Genomic DNA, 5,052 nt, shown 5'->3' on the forward strand with positions numbered 1-5,052 from the left:
ATCTCCTACTGGGGATGTGCCCGCAACCCAGGTACATGCCCTTGACTGGAATCGAACCTGGGACCTTACAGTCCGTAGGCTGACGCTCTATCCACTGAGCCAAAAACGGTTTCGGCAATACTTTCAACAATAAAGATAAATTAAAAAAAAAAAAAGAGTACTGGTCCACTCAGCGTTTAAGCTAGGAAACATGTGTGAGACCACACATCCTGGTGGCTACAGCACTAGGCCACAGGGCTTGGAAGGAAACAGTTTTATTTTGAGCAGAGTGCAAAGACAATGCAGCACTTCGCAGCTACATTGTAACTAGATCCTGCTTCTATTTATTAAGGAAATAATTAGATATTAAGTGTCTTAATTAGCAATGCTGGGGAATTGCTATCACATCAGAAACTGAAATTCCTGGCACATATTTTTCTCAGAAGCCAGTCTAGCCCTAGCCAATTTAGCTCAGGAAACAGAGCACTGGCCCAAGGGCTGAAGGGTCTTGGGTTCGATTCCGGTCAAGGACCTGTACCTGGATTGCAAGCTTGATCCCTGACCCTGGTGGGGAAGCGGGTGGCAACTGATTGATGTCTCCTTCACATCAATGTTTCTCTGTCTCTCCTCCTCCCTTCCCTTCTCTCTAAAATCAATAAAAAATATCTTTTGGTGAGGATTAACAACAACAACAAAAGAAAACAAAAACAAAAAAAGAAGCAGCCCATCTACCTTTGCCCCATGTTCTGAAAAAGAACAGCCTATGTACTTGCTGGTCTCTCATAACTCACAAAGAACATACAATTTCCTTCCCTACAGTATTTTAGAGGAAAATCTCAGAGTTCATCTCAGAGTCACAATAAAAAACCATTTTATTTTTCTCTCATCCCTATTATCAGAAGAGACCAGTCAGAAATTCATTCTATTAATTTCGCCTAAATACAGATATTATTGTACCTAATCTAAGAATAAAATACCCTGGACAAAAAAAAAAAGTTAATCTTATTTTTTCTACTACCCGGTACCATTATTTTCCTTCTTGTGTTTATTCTGCTAGCTTTATTACAAATATTATACATAGACATGATACTAGGTTTTGCTATTTTAGCACAGAGCTTAAATAAGGTTAAAAAAAATCATGGCTAGGCTGGCTGATGTGGCTCAGTGGATGAGCACTGACCTATGAACCAGGAGGCCATGGTTTGAGTCCCCCTCAGGGCACATGCCAGACCTGTGGCTTGATCTCCAATGGGGGGCATGCAGGAGGAAGCTGATCAATTATTCTCTCTCATCATTGATGTTCTATCTCTCCCTCTCCTCCCTTCCTCTCTGAAATCAATACAAATATATTTAAACAATCCTGGCTACAATTTTTAAGTATATCAATTAGAATAACATTACCCTCCTTCAAAATTATTATAAAATGTTGAACCTTTCAAGGGTCAATTCTTCCTTCTTCACCAGAATTTGAAATGGATCTCATGAACTGATGACTTGCAACAGATCGACTGGCATCAGGCAGAAAGCAGCACAACCTTAAAAAGAGACAATAACTAATTATGTTGACACATTAATGAAGCAACTATAATAGTTTTCATAAATAATACTTGGAGAAAAAAATGTTTGAGACCAAGCGTCCCTGTCTTACTACGGAAATGAGTCAGACAGAGATTGTAGGAAACACTTACTCTCAGCAGGGGGAGGGTCAATATAGCACTTCACAGCTATATTGTAACAATTAACCCAACCTGCCAGCTACAGAAAAATCATGTCAGACCTCAATACTTGTATTTAATTTCTGGTAAATCTCATGGATTTGATCTCTCATCTCTTGGCTCAACATATTTATTTGCTTCATCCAAATCAAGCATCTTGATCCATTTTGGAAAATTAAAAAATAAGTCTTACTTAAGTGTGGGTTGTGCATAGAACCTTCCTTCCAAAGATTATGGTATGGAACAGGCAGGGAAGGGGAACTTTACAGTGGAGAAACCTCACACATACTACCTCAGCCAGATGGACAAGGTCAATACCAAATCAAACCCTTGATGTAATGAGAAAATAGCACTTTAACTCTGTGGTCTTCCTCTCCAAAACCCCTAACCCAAGTCTAACCTTAAGAAAAACATAAATTTCAAATGTAGGGCATTCTAAAACTATCAGACCAATACTCCTCAAAAACTGTCAAGGTAATCAACCCAAGTGGGATCCTGGAACAGAAAGAAAGTAGGTAAAAATCAAGGAAATCTGAATAAACTCTGGACTTTGGTTCAAGATAATGTACCAATGCTGGTTCATTAATTTTAACAAATGTACCCTACTAATATACAATGTTAATAATATGCCTAACTGGGTGCAAGGTATCTGGGAACTCTGTACTGTCTTCTCAATGTGTCTGCAAATCTAACACCATTCTGAAAAAATAAAGGTTATTAAAGAAAAGTCTTGCCAGGTGGCATGGCTCAGTGGTTGAGCACTGACCTATGAACCAGGAGATCACAGTTTGATTTCCAGTCAGGGCATATGCTCGGGTTTTGGGCTTAATTCCCAGTGTAGGGCATGCAGGAGGCATCTGATCAATGATTCTCTTTTATCATTGATGTTTCTATCCCTCTCTTCCTCTCTCCCTTCCTCTCTGAAATCAATAATAATATATTTTTTAAAAAGTCTTTGTATCACCTCTAGATATTCATGCATGGCAACTGGCTTAAACAATTAGGCTAATTATTTTTCTTTACCATATCCCACATATTATGGTTAAAAAATACCCTAGGAAAACATGGTAATACTTACAAAGATATCCTCTATTTAACGTCTCCTGTTCTCCCTGGAGTACCAATAACCAGTATGTGCTGGGCCAGCCTGCATTTTTGCATTTCATTATTAAACAGCAATAAATTTACAACTAATCAAACTGCTTCAGGATAGACTCCTTTTAAGTGTCTCATTTTTAATTAGATTTTTGTGCCTTTTCAAACTTGGGATCCTGTTTCTTAAAGGTAAAGTATCAAAACGAACATTTCCTATATTACTCTTCTGTGTGTAAGACATGTAAATAGTGAATAAGCCCTGTGTTAACAGCTCCAAGGCAAGATGTTCTGTATGTATTCACTGATTACCAGTCACTTTAAAAATAAGTACCTTTTCAATAGGAAACTGTATACAGCCTTGATCTAAATAAAGCCTACAACTTTGTTGGGGCACAGGGCAGGCCACCCCAAAATATCCCACCATGGCATACTGATTACTTTGAATTAAAGTTACTTGACAAGCAGCTGGTGCAGGAAGGGCCCATTACCCTGGCTTGTTACCTTGAACGCAGGAAATTCACCTCTGCAGTTAGAGGTGCACTCCTTGCTGCAGGGAAGCTGAGGGAGACACCCTCATCACTAGAGGTAAGGAATCCAGGGCCGAAGAGCTTACATAAACAAAACATGTTACTCCTTCACTAACTTACTGCCCAAGCCCAAACTCACTAAAGAGCACCCAAACCCAAGTGTATTTATCTTGTCACTTCTTCGAAAACATAGTTTCTTTGTCTAAAAAAGTTAAAAAAGCTGGCTGGTTCATCCTTTCTCAGAGCATCTTTACAGTGGAGAGTCCTCACAAATATTACCTCAGAGAGGTGATCAAGGTCAACACCAACAGTCAAACCCTGGATGTAATGAGATCCCTGTGATGGGAGAGAGAAAGGAATCATAGACTTTGATGGAAGTTGGAAGGGCACAGATGAAGGTGGATGGGCAGAGTTTCTGGCAGGAAGCTTAGCTCAGGTGTTCTATTTTCTCAATAACATTGGAATCATTTGTTGAGAATGGCTTGTAGGAGATTTCAGGGTTTTGAAAAGAGTGAAGAGGACTTGATACAGCATTTGCATAAATGGAAGAATGAAAGCCCAGGTGAAGTTGACTACCATGAACTAATTCTTTTTTACCAAATCTTCCAGTGTACAAGTTTCTCCAGCTCTTCTATAAGTTTGCTGCAGGTACAAAGACATATAGTTGGATTCATCCATGGCTGAAGTTTTCTCTGGTGGATAATATCTAATAGTCGTTGATAGCATTTATAAATCTTGGGGGCGAGGAAATAGGTTTTTGTTAGTTATGATATTACAAATAAACCAATGGCCAGATATGTTAAGTGATTTGTTTATGATCACTTGGGTAATAAAGAGTGGTTGCAAAAATTAGAACTTGACTCTTCAAAATTACATATTCCTTTCTAGGTGGTGAAAATGTTTTGTAGTTTTTTGCAGAAAAGTTCCCAAGAAGAATTTCAGGGAACAGTTATTAAGTAAACTACTTTAACACTGTAAACCCTGAGGATATAAAACAATATACAAAAACGTAAAAATTCTAAAAGCTTGGCCTCTAGTTTTTAAAATATACTCAGTATACCTCACTGAAAACAGTCACTGATTATACACCCATTTCCTGACTTCCACCATAACCCTGTAGTCATTTTTGATGCTGGTAATGTTTCTTCCTGTTTACATATAACACAATAAAAGTGAAAACATATAAAATTATACACGAGGAGCAATGAAAGATACAGATATATAAATATTTTTTTGTATTAGCCCAGCTTACAGATATTTGATCTGGTAAAATTGTTATATTACAGACTAAAATGTCTGCTTTAATTATTATTAAACAGTATGTTTCTTTTCACTGAAGCTCAAGATATCCACAATAATATCCTTAACTGCTTGGCTTTTTTCAACTTAAGATATTATAAATGTAATGATTATCTAATGACTTATGCCAAAGACCCACACTTATCAAAAGTCCAATTACAATGGCTAATAACAGGTAAAATTACTTTTAATGTCCCAGACAATGGACAAGGATTTAATACAACATTCCCATGAAGTGGAAAATTATTATCATCTCTACTGTAAAGAAGATTCCCATTTGACCCTGTGATCCCACTTCTAAGAATATATCCCAAGAAACCAGAAACACCAATCAGAAAGGATATATGCATCCTTATGTTCATAGCAGCACAATTCACCATAGCTAGGATCTGGAAACAGCCTAAGTGCCCATCAGTAGATGAATGGATTAGAAAACT

At 37.7% G+C, this 5,052-nt stretch overlaps 1 long non-coding RNA gene across 3 annotated transcripts in view; it reads right to left on the bottom strand.

Annotated features, from left to right (window-relative positions):
- LOC107183695 overlaps positions 1–2,855 on the bottom strand; it is an 11,734-nt gene extending 8,879 nt beyond the window's left edge. For 2 of the 3 annotated variants that reach the window (XR_001514492.1, XR_001514494.1), the window contains exons 1-2: positions 2,773–2,855; positions 1,381–1,514 (exon numbers count right to left, since the gene is read on the bottom strand). This is a non-coding gene — a long non-coding RNA (uncharacterized LOC107183695). The remainder of the gene's footprint in view (positions 1–1,380; positions 1,515–2,772) is intronic. The other variant, XR_001514493.1, reaches the window with a different exon arrangement.
- Positions 2,856–5,052: the final 2,197 nt, after the last annotated feature.

This window comes from Myotis davidii, unplaced genomic scaffold, assembly GCF_000327345.1.
Source record: "Myotis davidii unplaced genomic scaffold, ASM32734v1 scaffold102, whole genome shotgun sequence".
Lineage (NCBI taxonomy): Eukaryota > Metazoa > Chordata > Mammalia > Chiroptera > Vespertilionidae > Myotis > Myotis davidii.